This window comes from Heterodontus francisci, chromosome 18, assembly GCF_036365525.1.
Source record: "Heterodontus francisci isolate sHetFra1 chromosome 18, sHetFra1.hap1, whole genome shotgun sequence".
Classification (NCBI taxonomy): domain Eukaryota; kingdom Metazoa; phylum Chordata; class Chondrichthyes; order Heterodontiformes; family Heterodontidae; genus Heterodontus; species Heterodontus francisci.
In genome coordinates, this window is record NC_090388.1 from 72596788 (window position 1) to 72618760 (window position 21973).

Consider the following 21973-nt stretch of genomic DNA (forward strand, 5'->3'; position numbering starts at 1 on the left):
AGGCAGTACCCAGAATTGAACCCGGGTCCCTGCAGCTGTGAGGCTGCGGTGCTAACCGCTGCGCCACTGTGCCGCCCATAACTCATTATTTAACTCATTTTGACCTTCAGGTGCCCCAAAGTGCTGGTCATGATCCCATACAACTGAGTGGCTTCTAGACCACTTCGGAGGGCAGTTTGGAGTTAATTCCAGTGCTGTAGGGCTGGAGTCACATACAGGCCAGACTGGCAGCTTTCCTTCCCCTGAAGTACAGTAGTGAACCAGCTGAGTTTTTAACCACCATCTGACAGCTTTGTGGTCACTCTTACTGATACCATCCTTTTACTTCCAGATTATTAAAAAAAAAATTGTGTTCAAAATCTGTCATGGTGGAATTTGAGGTTACATTCTACAGATAATTAACCCAGGCCTCTGGATCACTAATCCAGTAACATGACCAGTACACTACCATAATGTAACAACTCCAGAAATAGTTCAGCATCTTCAGGAAAGAAGAGGAAAACTGCCCCACCCCCAACTAAATTACCCTGCTTTTTTACAGTCTTTACATTTTTCATCTGTTACGACCAGATGAGAAAGGCGTCTATGAGTCTCTTTCAGCCTTCACGTGGTCTTACTGTAACAGGATTTAATTTTTAAACACACTGTGTTTTGAACTCCCCTTTTGTGAATCCTTGTTCACCGCTTTACAATTATAGGTCTAGGAAATGAGCACAAACAGCTTTCTTAGGTTTAAAGAAGAGATGTGAAATTTATTAAAACTTAAACTTAAACTCTATTTCAGTTAACGCCTACGGATACACGCCGTGCCACACGCTAGCATGCATACGCAATACGTGCATGCAAATAGAGACAGAAAAGAGCAGAAGAAAAATAGTGGAGAGGTTTGAGGCAATCTCTGAAGAGGGGTTTTTTGTTACTGTGCTTCGAGCTCGCTGTAGTCCTTGATTGTAAGTAGATCTTGCTTTTCACTGGGGCCCAGTATTCTTCTTAAACCTTGCTCACTGTAGGAGACTTTTCTCTCTTGGGGTTCATATGTGGTTTTCAGTTCCGTGAGAAAGAGATGGAAGCAGACAGGAGAGGCGGTGGCAAGCCATCCAGGAGAGGTCTTGTCAGGCCAGGAACAAACAGCTTTCTGAGTTCAAATTCAGTTTTCCAATTCAAAACTCCCCTAGTTGGCCAGCAGGTGGTCATGTGACCGACAGGTTTGACCAGGTCTCTTCTGTGTATTGGGGCAGGGACTGGTTCCTTTGTTCCAACACTGTCTTTTAGTATGAAAAAAAATGTCTTTCCAGCCAGGGGCTTGGAAACCCCTTGTAATAGGCCATCTTTTCTTCCCAGCAACAATTTTAAAATTTAATGTCCATGTGGCAAAATATATGTGCCTCATTCTTGGCAGGTGGGGGCCTGCATGACACATCACTCAAGCAACAACTGTTGGGAAGTTAAGAGAAAAGAAAAGGGTTTGCATTTGTATAGTAACTTTCAAAAACTCAGGATGTCCCAAAGGGCCTTAAGCATGGTCACTGTCGTAACATAGGGAGATGTAGCAGTCAGTTTCTCCATAGCAAGGTCCCACAAACAGCATTGAGAATAGTGGTCAGATAATGTCTTTTTGGTGGTATTGGTTGAGGGATAAAGGTTGGCCAGGATACCTGGGAGTATTCCCCTGTTCTTCTTCAAAATGGTACTACAGGGATGTTTAGGTCCATTTGAGAGGGCAAACAGAGCCTTGGTTTAATGTCTCATCCAAAAGACATCTTCAATGGTGGTGCTGCACTGAAGGTCAGCCGAGATAACATATTGAAGTCTCTGGAGAGGAGCATCAACCCACAGGCTTCTGCTTCAGAGGCCATAGTGGTACCAATGAGCCAAGGCTGTTACATAGGGATGAATTTTCACCACAGAGGTGGGAAACAGGCACCAGGTCTGTTTTCAGGTTAGAAACCCACCTCCAGTGGGGGAAACTGATTTCAGATTTTTGCGTGGGATGCCCTTAATAGATATGGAGATGGGTTTCCTGTCAACGTAGAGCCAGTGGGGGTGGGAACGGAGGCAGGTCAGATGGAAGGTGTGACTCATTTAGACTCTCCACTGCAGCCATCACTGAGGCTGCTGGTTGTCCTGAAGGAGAGATCTGTGGTTTGTGCCAAAGCCTTCCACTGCACCAGAGAGAAACGAGATGTCACAGGAGATCCAGATGTTCAGTTCCAGAAAACTTGTTGTGGAAGGATAATGCTGGAACCTATCTTTACTCAGTTTCACATTTATTGTACAGAGTAAATGGATCATAGACATGTAGCTCCTCACTCAAAAGCTCCACCGGTATCAGTAAGAGTCTCCTTTTAAATGGTCAAGTAAGATTTAAGTTAACACCCTCCACCTGCATATAATTAAACTATTTATATACAATTAATACCAGAGGCCTGGCACCCAGGGCACGGCAGCCCCTCACTTCATCGATGCTGACCTGAATCTAATGCTGGAGGGCGTGAGGGAAGCAAAGAATGTCCTTGAGGGATGTCCTCTTCACAGAGGGTGGCCGGAGGAAGCCACTTCATCATGCAGCAGGGGCACCTCTCTGTTCAGTGTCGTAGCCCTCCGCCGCCTCTTCCTCCTCCTGTCTCACCTCATGCTCCTCCCTCGATCAGCTGTTTCCTTCCAGGGCCTCATTGTCCTCAAGGTCCACACCTCTCTGGAGGGCCATGCAATAGAGAGCACAGCAGGCCACCACAATGACCAAGACCCTTTCAGGAGGGTATTGGAGGGCTCCACCCAACCACTCCAGACACCAGAATCATATCTTCAGAAGCTCAATGGTTGGCCTACTTAGTGGGTGGCATTGCTTGTATAGCCTCGGTGCCTCTGTCTGGGGCTCCTGTGGAGCCATCTCTTCAAGAGATATCCCTTGTGCCCTAGGATCCATCCACGCACTTTGGGTTTGGAGTGAAGATCTGAGGCAGCCTAGACTGGTGGAGGATGAAGGAGTCATGGCAGCTGCCAGAAAGAGAGCGCACACATGGAGGAAGCACTTGTGATCACAGACCAGTTGGACATTGAGGGAGTGGAAGCCCTTCCTGTTGATGAATCTCACTGGCCGGTTGCTGGGTGCCTTGATGGCCACATGGGTGCAATCGATGATGTGCTGTACTTGGGCGAATCCAGCAATGGAGGCAAAACCCAATGTCCTCTGCGCCTGCGAGGCAATGTCTGTCATGAAGTGAATGTACTGTCCAGCTCTGAAAAAGAGGGCATCAGTGACCTGCAAGAAGCGGTGGTGTGCAGCCATTTGTGAGATGCCAATAAGGTTCACAGCTGATCCTTGCAAGACGCCAGAAGCGAAGAGGTTCAAGGAAGGCCACAGTGACTTTGATGACCACTGGCAGGGCATGCGAGGTGTGAGGTCTTTAGCAATGAGAGCACAGATGTCTGTGATCATCTGCCTGGAGAGTCGCAGTCTCCTGTGGCTCTGGTTCTCAGTCATCTCCAAGTAGCCCCATCTTTGGCGGTAGATCCTGTGTTGAGGGTTTGGCCTCCTTTGCCTTTCTGCCCCTCTTTCCTCTCATGTGCCCTCCTGATTCCTGGGATGTTGCCCTTCCTGTGGAGGGTGTTGCCCCTCATTGTCACTGGGCCCAAAAGCTGACAGTCCTGCCACCTGCTGGACTCTTCCTCCAGGCCGGAGGTCACCCAATTGTCCTTGCCAGCCTTCCCCCTTGCTCGTCTGCCCCCGTGATGCCAGGGTGTGCTGACCCCATTAAAAGCCCATGCACAGAGTGCCCACTCACCCTGCCACCTGTGCAGCACCAAGGCCTTACCAAGTTCCAAATCCCCCTTTGCCTAACTAACCCTTTTATGGGGACAAGGTGGTGCCCTGGGGCAGCCATGACTGGCTCCCCACTCTTTACCCACCTCCCTTCAGCTGATCAGTTTCTGAAGGTGTGGGTATCCTGTGCAGCCCTTTAAAGATGATAACTTAAAACCTTGACAGGCACTTAACAAGCTTTTAAACAGCTTTAATTGCCCTCAACTGGGAGGATTCCTTTTCCCTGCCCACCGCACCCCCCCCACCCCACCCCACAACCAGAAAGTATTGCCGGTGTCAGGAATGGCTTCTTGTAACCAACATGCCACTCGTTACCGGTATTTTTCGGGGCTCGCCACCTGCCCCCCCTCCCACCACCTCCATTCCCGGCTTTGGCGGGCCCTGAAAAGTCAGCCCATAGTGTGTGAAATATTGCACTTAATTACATACGGATGAGCAAATGATTTGAAAAATGTTTTAGCACAAATGAAGCCAACACATAATGTAACAAATTAACAAGCTGAAATTATTCATTAACATTACCCAGATCGCTCAATTATGTCAGAACCTTTTGAAACATTCAAAGCCATTAGTTATTCTGGGAAATATGCACAATTACATTTCATTTATCGTAACAAAGTGATCATTGTTTTATTGGTTTCTGTACTTGTCAGTCCTCCATTGTGATTTTTGTATAATCTATCAGGAACAAGTATGCAACAGGATTACAATGAAGAGCCACTTGACAGTTAGAACAACGTTGCAATAATGGGCTGAATTTTATCAGCTCTCCAGGGATGGGCAGGGTGGCATGGGGGCCCATAAAAGAGGGAGGGAAGGCAGGGGGTGGAGGGCCCATCACTTTCCTGCTGCCATTCAGTTTTGTCAGGGGTGGGAAAGGTTGAAGATGGTCTTCCTACTCAGAGGCCAATTGAGGCCGTTAAGTGGCCAATTAAGGTCCTCTTCCTGCCACTGCTGATATTTTACCAGCAGCTGATGGGAGCCCTGCCATGAGGGGAGACCGTCCAGTAGAACCAGGCGGCCTGCCTGCTGTTTGGGGGTAGTTGCCCTCCTGCTTGGGCAATCTGAAGCCCACAAAGGGCCCCATGGTAGCAAAAACTGCCCCTGCGCCAACATCCCCCCCATCCAGTCACTAGGGCCTGCCCGACTAGCCTCGGCAAACCCACCCCCACTTACTTTCTTTCAAGGCTGGCATCCATACTGCCTCTTCCAGCTGGTTGTAGTCCCAGCAGTGGCCACTGCTCCCAGAAGCGCTGCTGCGACTGCTGAGCTGCAGGCTCTCTGATTGGCCAGCTGCTCTTGGAGGCGGGATCCCCTTAAAGGGACGGGAATCCTGGTGCCAGGCAGTTAACTGCCTCCGCGTCGGAAAATGCAGCCGGGGTTCCTCAAGTGGCCGAGGCAGGGATCCCTTGAGACACCAATAAGTAAGTAAAGTACATACTTTTTTAAATGTCAGTTCACCTTGACTGTGCTGAAATCACTTGAATTATTTTTAGTTGGCCACATTTTCCCAACTGAAAACAAAACACTGCAGATGTTGGAAATCTGAAATAAAAACAGAAAATTCTGGGAATACTCGTCTGGACTGGCAGGATCTTTGGAGAAAGAAACAGAGTTAGCGTTTCAGGTCGATGACTTTTCATCAGAACTGGAAAAAGTTAGAAAAGTAACAGGTTTTAAGCAAGTACAGAGGGAGGGAAAGGGGAGAAAGAACAAAAGGGAAGGCCTGAGATAGGGTGGAACCTTATCACAGACACCCCATTGTTCTTTAACCCCCATTCCCGTTTAGCCCTACTGCTCTATCTCTTCTGTTAACCCCTCTATTATTCTATGTTGCCAAGCTGCTTGTCAGACATCTTGGATGAGCCATATTTTCCTCCAGTTAAACATTGGAAAACTGAAGCCATCATTTTTGACCCTCAACACAAACTCTATACCCTTGCTACCAACTCTATTCCCCCTACCACCAACACCCCCAACCCCCACCCCCTGACACTGTGGCTACTGTCCATTACCATAACATTGCCAGTGTTGACGCCTATCTCAGCTCATCTACTGCTGAAACCCTCAACTATATCCTTGTCTCCTCCAGACTCCAATTCAAAAGCAATATACAGCGGAAGCTAGAAATCTGAAATAAAACCAGAAAATGCTGGAAATCCTCAGCATGTCTAGCTGCATTTATGGAGAGAGAAACACAGTTAATGGCTGGAATTTTATGGGCCCCCGGAAGACGGGCTGGGAGGCAGGGTGGGGAGGGGGCCATAAAATAGCAAAGGAAGTTGAGAGGTCGGAGCGCCTATTGCCGCCCTGTCGCCCCATGATTTTGTCGAGGGTGAGAAAAGCCGGAGACAGCCTTCCCACCCAGAGGCCAATTGAGGCCCTTAAGTGGCCAATTAATAGCCACTTAAGGGCCTCTTCCCACCGCAGCTGGTATTTGACCAGGCGAGGGCATCTGCCATGTGGGGAGGCTGCCCAGTAAAACAAGGCTGCATCCCTGTGGACTTGAAAGGAGCCTCCTCCATGAACAATCTGTGCCCCATGGAGGGCCCCTGTTGGCAAAGGCCACCTCTGTGTAAACAGCATCACCCCTGCCCTCAACACCCACCTGCCCCCCACCCTCACCGGGGCCTGACGTACTGGCCCCTGCAACCCCAATATATTTACCTGAGGTCTGGGGCTTCAGCAATGGGCCTGGTCCCAAGCCTTTTGTAGTACCGATAGTGGCAATCGCTCCCAGTGAGGCTGCTGATACTACTGAGCTGCCAGCCCTGTGATTGGCCGGCAGCTCTTGGAGGTGCGATCCCCATCTTTAAAGGGATGGGGACCATGGCGCGGGCAGTGAATTGCCCGAGCGCCATTAAATAAAGCAGAGGTGTGCCTCCAAGGGGCCGAGGCGGGATTCCCCTCGCCTTTTAGGTCTGGTGTCGGGACCGCTGCCGTTCTATAAAATTCAGTCCAATGTTTCAGGTTGATGACCTTTCATCAGAACTGAGAAAAGTTAGACACATAACAGGTTTTAAGCAAGTACAGAAGCAGGGATAGCTGGGAGGTATGGGGGGTGGGGGGGGGGGGAGAACAAAAGGAAAAGTCTGATAGGGTAGAAATAGCAGAGATTAAATAATAAAATAAATGATAGTGCAAGGCAAAAGCTAATGGTAATTGTTGTGTGATTGCCGTTAAGAGTGATGTCCCTTTAAGATTTTAGTATACCAATGAGCTAAGAACCAGGATGCAGTCATGTGACTACATGCCAGACTCACTCTGTCACTGTAAAACCTAGAAGCAGCTTCTGTAAATTGTTAGCTCTGTACTGTATATAATAGTTAGCTGTTGATAAACCTGCTTGAGATCTTCAATCAACTGAACTCCATGCATCTCATTTATGTTGCATCAGACAACATAAAAAGCTTCTCATTACATGGTGGCAGCTGTGGTGAGAAGACAGAATCCAAGATTGAAGACCACAAGAAAACAGCTTTAAAAACTACCTAGAGCTTAAAGAGAGAAAGTTAAAAGAAACACTGACCCAAACAGTGTAAAGAAGAAAATAAAACTCACTTCCAGCTGTAGAAAACAGAGCTGAATGACAGGCTGCAAATCAATCACTGTGAGCTGTGACTCAGTGTGCTGTCGGTACAGGAACCCCAGTTAAAAAAAAAGGCTTTGAGGTGCTTGCAAAGTTGATTTTCTTAAAGGCTCAGTAGAAATAAAAACATGGAAAACCCAAACCCTACCTCAGGCTGATCGATTGTTTTCAAAGGCTCCCCCAGGCTGATCAGGTTTGCACCATAAAGGAGGTGTCAGACAGAAAAAAGCATGGGAATCCTCCATTCAGGCAGCTACAGCGGGAGCTATAAAAAGAAACCATTAAATCACTCCAGCATGAAGAGTTTTCATTCACTCAAGCTGAGTTTTAAAAAACCCATAAAACCACTCAAGCATGAAGTATTGCTTATTGAACGACTGCATAAACAAACCCTAGCAAAAAAAGCACTTGAAATACATATTGCCCAACTGTATAAACAAACAGACTAGAGTGCTGGAAGCTTGATAAACAGACAAAATGCTCCTGTCAATCAAACTAGCCAGTCTAAGGAACAGAGAACATTTTTAAAGAGAAAACTGTACAGAGTCACAGAACCAGGTCTTAAAGTAGGTTTTAAAGCAAAGGAACAGCAGAAAAATGGATACCAATTTTCCCAGCATGAACTGGAAAGCCTTGGCTATCATATCCGAGTTCAAACCATTCCAACAAAGAATGTAGTTATGCTTTACAGACCAAGTAATTGTAGAACCAGAAAAACAGGCTGTAAAGGTAATGATAGCGATTAGAAATGAGGGGGGCTTGCAGAGAATCAATACCTCTGGATTATCTGAACAGGACCAGAAAGATTCCGCAAAGATATGGAAAGTGCTGGAAGATCACCTCCTATTGAGAGTGAATTTTCGAATTCGCTGCCTGGAATTGATGTCCTACAGGTAAAGCCACAGGAATCAATAGGCCAGTTCATCAGTAGATGCTGTAGTAAGGGCAATGAATGCGACTTCTCAGAATCTGAGCTGTCAGACCAAATAATAGAGTTGGTGATCATACCAATACCCATTGAGGCATTTCAGAAAGACCTCTTGGGGAAAAAGAAAGGTCACAGCATTGATGCCCTACTGGAAGATGGCAGGAAATACAAAGCCATTGTAGCTGGACAACAGCATCTGCAAGCACTAGGTGCAGCCGACCGTATCGGCACCATAACCATGTCGAAAAGAGCAAGCAAGCTGTATGGTAACTGCGGTCTGTCCCACTCATTGCCCTGCATTTCGAGACCTGTGCAAGGCATGTGGTGCAAATTGACACTGGGCACGCCTATGCAGGAATTCTGGCAACAAAAGCACAACCAGAAGTCACAGTCGGATGCAAACGAACAGACAACAGGGCAACAGCAGCAAGGAAAGTACCAGAGACCTGTATAAATGCAAGCCGATACATGAGGTCCACAGCAAAACAGACCTGAGACAAGACTCAGAGAGATGTAGTTTTCAGACAGAAGACGAATGTGCGTTCCACATTTTGAACCTACACGAAACGATGATGAAGTCCAACAACTGGAAGTTTTCACCACTATTAACATCATGTGCCCAAAGAAAGCTAACAAGCATAAACTCAGGCTCATGATTGATATTTGCTAGTGCAAATATCCTACCAGTCCGAATCCTCAAAGCCATTTACCGGAGTCGTTGGAAATCAATGATACAACCGACAACTGCCAAATTTTCTGCATACAACAAGTCACCCATCCCTTGCAGTGGCACATTAACAATGTAATGCAGATACCGTAAGTAGGCATGGAAACCACATATGTTCTACCTATTGGACACTGGCGGACCAGCAGTGGCAGCGTGTAAGGACCTCAACATCATGACCATCCATGAGAACATTGAAAAAAGGAAATCTCCAAGAATTGCAACCCGTTCGCACACTCTGACCAGCATCAAACTGTGCAGTCTGGAAATCCAGCAACAGCACAACTATACCGCATCTTCACATCTGCTGTCTAGAGAACTGCCAGCACCACAATGAGCCAGAATGGACAGGTATCTCCATGAGACCAAGTACTCTTCCCCCAACAAGTCCTCAATCTGGAGCCCCAAGCTTTCAGACGTGGAGAATGTGGAGAGGCGAAGGACATGCAATGTCCTGAGGATACAGAGGAGGAATGAGTTGAAGCATTGTCTATTGGTTCTTCGAGATGAGGTGCCGGAACTTTTCAAGATTGACAAGGCCTCAAAAGTGGTCATTTTGAGAAAAGCAGCAGCGTATGTTAGCAAGCTGATGGCAGAGCAACAGAAACTGAATGCAGAGAGGGAGAAACTTCAGAAAGAACAGTAACAGATGAGACGCAAACTTCCCGAGCAAGAGTTGTCAAACCACAGAGACAATATATGGACTTTTGAGCCTCTATATCTGTAAAGTTCATAATCACTATCCATGTGTAACTAGTTTTGATGTTATCTAATGTTATATGCTTTTATCTTTATCATACAAGACTTATCTTTGGAAAGAAGGGGGATGTGTGGGATCGCCTTTTAGAGTGATGTGTCCTTAAGATCTTAGTATGCTAATGAGCTGAGTACCAGGATGCAGTCATGTGACTACATTCCAGATTCACTCTGCAGCTGTAGCACCAAGAGGCAGCTTCTGTAAATAGTTAGCTGTGTGCTTTATATATATTAGTTAGATGTTAATAAGCCTGTTTGAGAACTTCAGTCAACTGAACTCCATGCATCTCATTTATGTTGCATCAGACAACATAAAAAGCTTCTCATTACAGTAATTGGACAAGCAAAGAAGAAAAAAGTTGGGTTTAGAGGAGATGTAAATGGGAAAACAGAACCATCACCAACATCTGCTGTTTGAAGAGAAATGGGGGCAGAAGGTTACAATCTGAAATGATTGAACTCAATGTCGAGTCCAGAGGGTTTCCTAATCAAAAGATAAGGTGCTGTTCCTCAAGCTTTCATTGAACTTCATTTGAACAGTGTAGGAGGTTGAGGACGGAGACGTCAGCGTGGGAGTGTGGCAGAGTATTAAAATGTTAGGTGACTGGAAGCTCAGTCTCTTTCTTGTAGACTGAATGGAGGTGTTATGCAAAGTGGTCACCTAATCTCTTCGACTATCCAATGCTCTCCTGGATGGTTTGCCATCCTTCACCTTCCAAAACCTTTAGCTCATCAAAAACTCTGCAGTCCATATCATATCCTAACCAAGTCCAACTCATCCATCACCCCACGTGTTTGCTGACCTACATTGTCTCCCCAACTCATCTCAAATGTAAAACTCTCATCCTTATGTTTAAATACCTTCAAGACCTTGCCCCTCCCTCTATCTGTAATGTTCTACATCCTTACAACCAAACAGACATCTCCATTCCTCCAACTCGGGCATCCCATGCATTCCAACCATTCTTCACCACAACAGTGTAATTTGTGTCCTCAGCGCTCTGAACCCCATGTTCTGGCATTCCCTCCCTAAACTCCTTGGGCTGAATTTTACCGGCCCCTCGAAGTCGCAGATCGCGGCGTGGGGGCCGATAAAAAGCTATGGGGAGAGGCCCACCTCGACCCATGATATCAAGAAGGGCCTGCCACATATTACTGGCAGCAGCGGCACCACAATTAGCATATGGTAAACGATACTTACCTTTGCTGATTATACAGCCCGCCACCTCTCCACTGACACTTCTGTCATTTTCGCTGAACAGGCGGCCGCCACGTGTCATCCCGTTCATGATTTGAAAAGCCGGCGGGTCTTCAGAGGCAGTAGTTGTCGCCAGCGAAGGTAAGTTCTGTTATTCAGGGGTCTCACACTGCATTATAGAAGGGAGGAGGGAGGGGGGACATTCAGGGGTCTAGCTCTGCATTCTTAAAGGGAGGGTGGGATACACAGGGGTTTCACTCTACATTCTGGAAGGGAAGAGGGAGGGGGGGATACACAGGGGTCTCACTCTGCATTCTTAAAGGGAGGGGGTCTTGGATTACTGGAGGGAAAGCTGTGCTGGCATGAAGGGAGGTACCGTGTACCATCCCTCCATTAACAGTGCACGCTGTGTGTTTGTGAGGGGACAATGGCACACTAGGCATCCTGTGTGTGGGGAGGGTGACAGAACGGTTTTATGGATGGTGGCGGCAATCGATTCAGCTGGTAGGATCTTGATGTGGTCATGTTTTGCCACTCTGAGTGTTGGCCAAGATGGGCAATGCCATGGCACGCCACATAGTTGATCCAGGAGAGCAGCTGATGTACCTGTCAACACCGATCCATGCTCTGTTAGGAACCTTCGAATACATGCAGGGTTCAACTTTATTCATCACATGGAAATAGGTATGGCTCATCCTACATTGTGTGATTCTCTGCATGTGAGGATCCGTATGCACCAGAAGCAATACCAACAGGCAGGTGCGATCCACGCAGAGGGCCCCAGTCGTGAGCCGTGCATTTACAGGCCCCACATGACATGCCATCGGATGTCAGAGCACCAGTGTCAGAGGAGATTGTGCACGTAGAGAGGGTGGTGACATGTCTCTGTGCCCTGCTCAAGGATGACCTGCAGCCCATGGGCTCCGATGGGCATCTCATGCCTTTGTTCCTCATAGTGGAAGCAGTTCTCAAGCCTGACGCCTCTGCAGCCTTTTAGGCCCACCAGAGACCTTTGTGGGGTCACACAGTTAGCAGTGCACCGCTGCATCAGGGAGGTCACCAATGCCCTGCGCCGAAGGGCCAGTGAGGATGTCCGCTTCAGGACGGACTCTCACAGCCAGGCCCAGAGGGCCATTGGTTCTGGCACCATTGCCGGAGAACCATAGGTTATAATGTTCATAGACTGCATTCATGTGGCCATCAGGCCTCCCACCAGGCTACCACCTGCAGACGTCACCATTAAAGGAGCCCTCTCAGTCTAGGTGAAGCGGTAAGTGAGTACTGCAGATGCTTGCAGTGAATGTGGGCCGCTTCTCAGGCAACTGCCATGACACCTGGGTCTTGCGCCAGTCCCGGCTGCCACTGCTGTTCACTGAACTGGCTCAGATGGAGGGGTGGCTTCTTGGAGATAAAGGCTATCTTTTGCAGACATGGCTCTCAACACCAGTGAGAGACCCCACAATTGCTGCAGAGAAGAGATACAACGCCAGCCACTGAGCTATATGAACCATCATTGAGCCGGAGATCGGCATGCTGAAAGAGCGCCTCCAATGCCTGGATGGATAGGGTGATGCCCTGTACTATGGGCTGAAAAGGCCAGCTCCTTTCTTTGCTGCTCTGTACAACTACACACCCAATAGGGGCCAGGCCTGGCATGATGAGGAGAGACGTCAACAGGATTCCTCCTCGGACTATGAGGATGCTGAGAACCTACAACATGAAAGACGCATGGGAGGGCAGATGGCACCCAGGCTCTGCACGCAGGGCTAGCAGTGAGCTAGGGAGGTACGGAAATGGCTTATCAGACAAAGGCTGTCTGCTCCATAGGAACCGACATGAGCTCTACAAGCCACACATCACCCTCGCTCACCTGCTGTGCACCAGTCCACATCTGCAGCATCCCTGTGTAAACCATTAGAGGTAGCAGCTGGCTGAGCCAATGTCCATGTCACTGAGTCTGTGGAGACGCTCATGAGTAATGGTGGCATGGCAATGATGTTATTGCATACTTTGGCTCTCCTGAAGGGCCAACGGTGCAAAGGGATGTGACATTGGTGCTACATGCTGGCACACATCATTCCCACAGAGAAAAGGACACATGTTGGTGAGGAACATTTAGTGAAAGACGTATTTACATTGCTGTGACACCCATGCATTCCCATTTGTGTCAGTGTGTTCTCTGTCAACTGCAGTAATACCTTTTATGGTCTATTTAATTTACAATTATTCACCCAGGTGTGGCACGCCTACAAGAAGGAATGTTACACTTGAGTGGGAGAAGAGGATCGCAACTTCACAGGACACTGGGACACAGCAGGGTAAGTATGTAGCGGCAAAGCGGAAAGTGCCGGGGTCGCTCAGCAGGTCAGGCAGCATCTGTGGAGAGAGAAGCAGAATTAACTTTCAGGTCTGTGACCCTTCTTCAGAATTGTCACTGACCTGAAATGTTAACTCTGCTTCTCTCTCCACAGATGCTGCTTGACCTGCTGAATTTCTGCAGCACTTTCTACTTTGCCAGATTGACAGCAGCCCCACTCTTCAGCAGTCAGGTAAGTATTTCTTTGACAGTTGTTAGGAAGCAGGAATAAAAACAAGAAATGCTGGAAATACTCAGCAGGTCTGGCAGCATCTGTGGAGAGAGAAGCAGAGTTAACGTTTCAGGTCAGTGACCCTTCTTCAGAATTGTCACTGACCTGAAATGTTAACTCTGCTTCTCTCTCCACAGATGCTGCCAGACCTGCTGAGTATTTCCAGCATTTCTTGTTTTTATTTCAGATTTCCAGCATCTTCAGTATTTTGCTTTTACTTATGTTAGGAAGCAGGTGCAGGAGCACTTAAAATAGGGCCCCAGCACCTGCTGCACAACTGTCAAAAACTCTCACTGTGCCAAATATTCCGCCTCTCCCGAGATAATATGGCGGGGGGTGGGCGGGGGGGTGGCATGCGGCCTCTATGGAAATGAGCCCCCGTGATTAATATCCCAGGGGCTCAGCAGCGGCCGGTGAATGCGGGCGCAACGCCGAGTTCAAAGGGTGCTGCCCCAGAGCGCAGCATCCAAATAAAATTCAGCCCCTTGCCTCTGCACCACCCTCTCCTCCTTTAAGACATTTCTTGAAACTCACCTCTTTGACCAAATTTTGGTTACTCTCATAATTCTCCTTCTTTAGCTTAGAAATATTTTTTGTCTGACTTCTCTTCTGGGAAGCACCAAGGGATGTTTTTCTATGTTAATGGTGCTATATAAATGCAAATTGTTATTGACAACTTTGCCTTACCACCTGCCTTCAAAAGATTTCTTAAAAAATCTTCTTTTTGACTATGCTTTGACTCTTTTCCTTCCTGACATTTTTATAATTAGTTGCATCATCTTATGTTGTTTGTGTTGAATTACTTTTAACATTGCTATTAAATGTCAAATTCTGAATTTTGTTCCTTAAAGAGTAAGCCAGTACCCTTAAACCAGGCTCATTGTGATTTGGAGTGTCAATTACTAAATAAAGCTAGGGTTTTCATGTACAATCTTGAGAACTCCATGCCGTTATTCCTTTGTTACTTTTGCGGGGCTAGGTTACATTCAATTCCATTTACAAAACGGGGGCTTAGCTATGGCATACACTGAAGAGCCTTGTGCTCACACACTAATGGATTGTAACTTTGATTGACAGCATTGTGGGCTGGAGCCCCTAGCTTCCAGATTTTAACTCTGTCTGCCCAGTGCCAACCGGACGGCTGGGAAGGTAAAGATCGGCTCTGCATGGATTCTGCTGCTTTCAACTTTAACCTGCTCTTCAGAGCAGGAAAAAGAGGACAACAGTTTGAAGTCAATGGAGTCCTTTGTGAAATATGTAGATTGGGGTCTGATGACATCGTTGGGCCCTGATTGCAATTTTAAATGGGGCCTGAGCGAAGAAGCAGTGAGAAGAGGATCTCTCCCCAGAAGGAAAGTTTAGACTGCTCCTGTCCTGGGCTTCCCCTGCCTCCACCACCCTTTCCTTTCCATTGGGACCCTTCCAAAATCCCCTCCCTGTGACTTACCTAACAGCTGCCTAGCTTCCCTTTGTTGCCAGCTGATGCTCTCCTGTTGCCCAGTATTCCACTCCCATCCGCTGGCCAGCTGCTTCTTGCTGACTTTTTTCAGGCATCTAGCTGACCGATGGTCCTGGAGTTATAAATCACTTGTGCATCACACTGCCAATGTCAGGGGGCTTTTGGCATTCACCCTGCTCCCCATTCTCCCAATTCTACTCTAGGTTAAAATCGAAACTTCAGCATGAGCTGAGACCCAATGGATAGTAATAGGAAGTTACTTGCATTTTAAAAATCTGAAACTATTTCGTCTGAATAGCTTATATTTTATGACCAATTATAAAATTGCATTTTTATGATTTCTCATTAAGTGCAGGAAAATTTGTTGTTCTTGCTCTGAAAACTGCAACCTGTCTCCCTCATCTGTTTTATGTGGAATTATCCAATAGTTAGTTTGAAGTTGCACCTCATCTTGATGGTGATTTTCAGGTCACCTCCAGCAAATAATTCAGTAGCTGTTATACGTAGCAGGAATTCCCTGTGATAATCCGTGGGCCATACTGTCACTTGACCAAGTCTCAGGCCGTGAAAAGCGCACTCTGGATCATAGGGTATGTGAGATCCACATAAGGACAAAACTGGCGAATATGGGTTTGAAAGAATATCTAACACAACAAAACTTAAAATCTACGATATTTTCTGTTCCCCATCTCCTTCCTCCTTTTGACATCCAGCCTTGTCAAGTGCTCTGCAATGCCTTTTGAAATGTGAGGAGCACTATTGAATGGTAAATTGTTGTGAAGAAATATATTTGTTCTCTTTGCAGTATTGCAGTATTGATGTTGCAAGCTCTTGCTTTTAATAATCATGTCGTAAAAGGACAGAATGGGTATTTCAAAGCTGTGGGGACCAAGGCTCACTGTGCCTCAGGCAAAAGTTCTTGAGTTAATTCATATTTTAGCACCTTTGTTAAATGATATCTTCAGTGAGAATTAGCCACACTTTCTATTCTATCTCATCAGCAATGTTAACAAGCAATAGCATTACTTTGCATGGAAGGCACATCATCTCATAAAATTTGCAGGAGCATATGACTTAATAAAGTTGTCACTCAAGCACGTTTTTCTATTTCACTCCAAAGAATTGAACGAGATACTGAATTAATGCTGCATATTGTCTGCTCATGATGAGGTCTCGCTGAGATCTTTGTTCTGTCAGCTTTAATGCACTCTCCACAGAGCTGGTTGTTATCTGATTCTACCTGATTTTATGAAAAAGATGAAATATTAACAATGCTGTCAGACCTTCGGTGTGAAACAGAATCTAATTTGCCTCTTAAAATCTTCTTTATGAAATGTTGGAGGAGATCAACATTATGATATTTGCAATGTGCCCTCAATTTCACAGCTTTACTGCTCCAGCTGCCAGAGGGCCAATGGATAAATCAGTTGAGGCAAAAACCTCTCCTTATGGCAGAATAAAGCAGGGTGCCCTTTTATTGGTTGACTGTCCTTGGAGCGCCTGTGACTGCCCTCCATATCTCCACATCCAACTAAATCTTAAAAACTAGAATAAGCTAACATAACACTTCATTAGCAAAGTAGCATACCATTTGTAAGCAATACATCTATGTACTTACAAATGGGTGATCCATCAGGATCATCCAGGGAGCTATCTTGCATAAAGCCAAATCACTTGGAAACAGAATGGTCATAAACCCTTGAGTAGTTTATACACAAATACAAGAGTAAAGGCAAACTCATTAGCATCACATATTATGCCAATCATGGCGTCTCATGAATGATAAATCTCCTCATTCTGGAAAACCAGTCAATTACAATTCAAAAGTCTATGCCATGAATTTTTCCAAATCCTAGTTGTCCTGTCACCAGGACTGAAAGCGGGTCCTGAGCCTACGCACAAGGATGGCAGAACCTAGGCAGGATATCATCGGCAGTGGACAGACAGTTAAGAAGCTGCCGCTGTGACTGCCATCCAATGGAGACTGGTGGGCTGCCTCTCAGAGCTGCCGACCCAAGCAGAGGGCTGGCAGCTCAGCAGCTTCGAAAGTACCATCGATAATGGTGGTCGCTGCTGAGGCTGCTAGAAAAAGAGGGCGCCTCCCTGTTGGGGCCTCCTCGAAGGCCAGGTAAGCTTTTTTATTTAATGTGCCAGGACCGGGCAGGCACCCTTGGCAATCAGGGAGGTGAACCCTCCAGTGGCGGCAGCAGAGACATGGGGGCAGCCATTGCCACCAGGGGCCCCTCTGTGGTCTGGTGGTCTCCTAACATGGCAGACCCCTGCCCTAACACCAGTAAAATGACAGTGGGTGTGGGAAGTGGCAGTTATTTGGCCATTTAATCGGTTTGATTGACCACCCGCCTCCGTCAGCCAGCGGCCGCACGCTGCTGTTCCTGCCATTGAGCCTATCCCGTGGCGGTGGGATGATGTTAGGCTCCCCTCACAAAGCCTTCCACTGCCATTTTATGAGGCCTCCTGCCTCCCAGCCCATCTTGGTTCTCACATTCGTAAGCCTTTTCCATTGGCTCTAACTTCACCACCCATCTAAGTATATGTTCCCACATTACAACAGTGACTACAATTCAAATAATGCTTCATTGGCTCTGAAGCACTTTGGGACATCCTGAGATTATGAAAGGTGCTATAGAATTACAAGTTCTTTCTTTTCTTCACTGTAATATGTAAAAGTTAGTGTTGTCTATCCTACTGTTGTCGATGAGTATCAGCAATTTTCCATCGTTAGCTCACCATAAGCACAGAATATGTATTCTTCATAGTGACCACAGATTGAATTAACCCCAGTCACTGATAATAGAGCTGTTAACCCTCGTGTTGTGTTTCACACCATCCATGGTTGCTCTTTCTTGTTATGTACTGCAGCCAGTGACAGAATCAGTGGGGGGACAAGGGGTTATTAAACCATGTTCACAATCATTTTAAGATCATAAGAACATAAGATCTTAAGAAATAGGAGTAGGACTAGGCCATTCAGCCCCTCGAGCCTGCTCCACATTCAATAAGATCATGGCTGATCTGATTTTTTTATTTGTTTGTGGAATGTGGGCATCACTGGCTCGGCCAGCATTTATAGCCCATCCCTAATTGCCCTTGAACTGAGTGACTTGCTCGGCCATTTCAGAGGGCATTTTAAGAGTCAACCACATTTCTCTGGGTCTGGAGTCACATGTAGCCCAGACCAGGTAAGGACAGCAGATTTCCTTCCCTAAAGCACATTAGTGAACCAGATTGTGGCCTTAACTCCACTTTCCTGCCTGCCCCCTATAACCCGTGACTCCCTGTAGATATATTCAATGGCCCAGCCTCCACTGCTCTCTGGGGAACAGAATTCCAAAGATTAACAACCCTCTGAGAGAAGAAATTCCTCATCTCTGTCTTAAATGGGAGACCCCTTATTTTGAAACTGTGCCCCCGAGTTCTCGATTCCCACAAAAGGGGAAACATTCTCTCAGCATCTACCCTGTCAAGCCTCCCAGAATCTTCTATGTTTCAATAAGTTCACCTCTCATTCTTCTAAACTCCAATGAGTATAGGCCCAACCTGCTCAGTCTTTCCTCATAAAATAACCCCTTCATCCTGGGAAACAGCCAAATAAACCTTTGCTGAACTGCTTCCAATGCAAGTATATCCCTCCTCAAGTAAGGAGACCAAAACTGTCCAGTTTTGAGGTTGCACAACATGGCTTTAGCGGACCGTCATCATTTTGCTCTCAGGAACCTCTCACCTGTTTTGGTCTCTGGGTTCCGCCTGCAAGTCTGTGCAGTTCAGGCTCGGCCTTCAGACTGGGTATGTCAGCATTCCCCAGTTCCCAGCTCGGTCCTTTCCTGCCAAATCAATTAAATCTTGACTTTGAAATCGTCCCCTCCCAACCAGCTCATCTCTGACTACTACTGAGTCACGACAAACAGGTTATGGATGCCCTTGGCTCATTCTAGGATTAGCTCCTGTGCCTTCTGATGGCATTTCAGACATCGAGAGTCCCACTACCCTCCTCCAGGTGCTCACGTCTAAAGCTATTGGCACTTTCTGACTTGCTTACTAAACCACTAGCTGACACTGGGGGCTGGATTTCACATAAGCGACAGCGGTCCCACTACCCGGGCTGAAAGCAGGTGTGGGGTGGGGGTGGGGTGGGGGGGGGTGGTCGACACCGCTTCAGCGGGAAGTGGGATCTGGGGCCGCATTTTGTTGGCAGCAGCGAAGTAACCGGCTGCCACTGGGGCTGCCATCTATATTAAGGACAGCGGTCCACACCAAAGTGCTGCCAGCCAATCAGAGGGCCAGCAGTTCAGCAGCCACAGCAGCACAGCCGCTAGCAATGGCCACAACTGGGACTGTACCTGGAAGATAAGGGTGCATCAATGGCTGTATGCCCTCAAAGTCAGGTAAGTGGGCTCTGGGGGCACTAGGGCCAGTGAGGCAGGCCCCAGTGAGGGGGGGCAGGGGGGTGGTGGTGATGTTGAGGGCAAGAGGCATCATTGTCATGGGGGTGGCCATTGCCACCAGGAGGGGCCCCTCCATGGGCCAAAGAATGCCCAATAAGGACACTCCCCCCATGGGAGCCCACTGCCACCAGAGTTTATCTGGCAGTCTCTCCACATGACAGCAGGCTGTCGGCCCCTGGTAAAATGCCAGTGAAGGTGGGAAGAGGCCCTTAAGTGGCCACTTAAGTGGCCCAATTGGGCTCTGGGTGGATGGGCTGTCTGCCACCTTTTGTGCCGCTGGCAAAATGGCATGGACGTGGGAAGATGACAGACACGCCTTCCTGCACCATTTTGCCAGCCTTCCTGCCACCCTGTAACCAAATGATTGGTAAAATTCAGCCCTAGATGTTGACCAGTCACCGGTAGCACTTTTGACTGTCATTATGGAAACAGGTTTTAATACCTGTCCTGACACCTTGCATGTTAAATCTGGTGAAAATATTGCATCGCACTACCAAGAAGTATGTGTTTTAATAACAAGAACTACGTTTGTTATACAGAGAACTTATGACTTCTGCTTTCTAATTGTTTAAGTGGCTCACAAAGAATAGCCATTGCATGAGAAAGGTTATAGATGTCACCTTTGCTCTCAATGCAGTTTTTGAAATTCCATATCTGGAATATGGAGATTGCACCAAATGAAAGGTGCACTATGACACCCATGGTCAAGGGAGAGCTGGCCTAGGTTCAACATGTGACATTACACATGTCATTGGTTGTACCTAATGAGTTATCCCGTCCACTGAAAGGTCAGGGTAGTTCTACCCAAAGCATAATATTATTGTTTTGGTGTTGTGCTCGGAATGCTATAAAATCTGAACCAAATAACTCAGAAAATCTGAATTTGGAGTCAGGTTGAGGGAGGTACATGGTGGAGTCCAATCTGTCCAAGATTTTACGCTTAGCATTGCTCATGTGACCCGAGGGAATCACACATGTGTTTCTAATGAGTGGAGTTAGTAGGCCCTGAAGAGTAAAACATCTCAAGGCACTTCATGTGGAATTTGTGCTGAGTGGAGTGTTGCAGTGCAGGAGCCCTTACTGTTTCTAATTTACCAAACGACCTGGATTCAGAAATCAAAGACAGGTTAGTTACATTTGTGGATGATACTAAGTTAAGGGGGCAGGGGCGAGGGGTGGTGTTGAGTCTGGTGAAACAGCCAAGGAACTGCAGAAGGACATGGAAAAAAATTTGAGGTGGACAAAGCTATACTTAGTGAATTGTATTGACCCAGCTTGGGAAAGCTGAAAGTGATCTGGGAGTGTTAGTAGTTGCCACACAGGTCACATCAAGTCATTGTTATGAAAGTGCTTCTTTATTTAATTTTGTTTTTGAGGATTCGTGTGTTAGAATTGTGGAGATTAATTTGTTTAAGATTAGGGACATTCAATAGATGTTGGGCTTTGTTGTTGTTTGAAAGGTCACTGAGAAGTCTTGTTTGAAAACAAACCTTTACTGAATGTCACATGCCTTAAGCTCAATAAACAACAGAAACCTTGGTGACTTGGGGGAGATGTTTACAGAGAAGTGACATGTCAAGATTTATGAGGGTCAGGAGTTGGTTTCGCTTCTGAGATGTTGCTTTGGTTCAGTTGGGGTGTGGACTATGCTTGAAGGCAGTTGGAGATCAGCCTGCCAAGAGAAAAACACCCAGCTTATCTCTTTCCTCCTGTTTTTACGAAACCCTGCAAAGATCCAATGTGTGAGAGCTAAAACCCCTGATGCCGCATTTCTCCTGAGACGCTCCTGGAAGGCTTGCCAGATTAATTCTCAAGGCCACCTGAAAAGAATTGCTTCAGAAAAGATCCCAGTGACCCATCTATATGTACTCAAATGCCAGACTGTATGCCATTTCTGGGACACAACATATCTCATCTTTTTTCTTCAAGAATTAACAAGTATTTGACCAAAGTATTGTTTTATTTTTGTAAAAGAGCTCTGCAGAGAAAATGTCTTTATTTTTCTTTAGCCAGCATATGTGTGGGGTGGGGGGGGGATTTAAAAAGTGGACTTCCATATTTCAATCTGTGTGTTGATACTTTGCTTCTTTACTGGATAAATCTTGTTTTGTGACAAACTGATAATTTTGTTGTTTATTAAAGAAACCTAGTCGGTGTATTTTATTCCGGGATAAAAATAGAGTCTATGGTTGACTGTATCAGTAACTGGGTAAACATTTAAAAATATATGTTGTGACCTGTGGAGAAATGGAACTAGTGCACTCCTCCCACCTTGGTTTTAATATCATGGGGAACAGCAATCAAAAAAGCAAATTAAATGTTGAGGTATATTACCATATCAGTACAGTGTTCATATAAAGGCAGCACCCTAATGCTGTGTAGTGCCCTGGTCAGGTCATTACTTGAGTACTTTATTCAGTTCTGCTTTCTAGGGTCCAAGGGGCC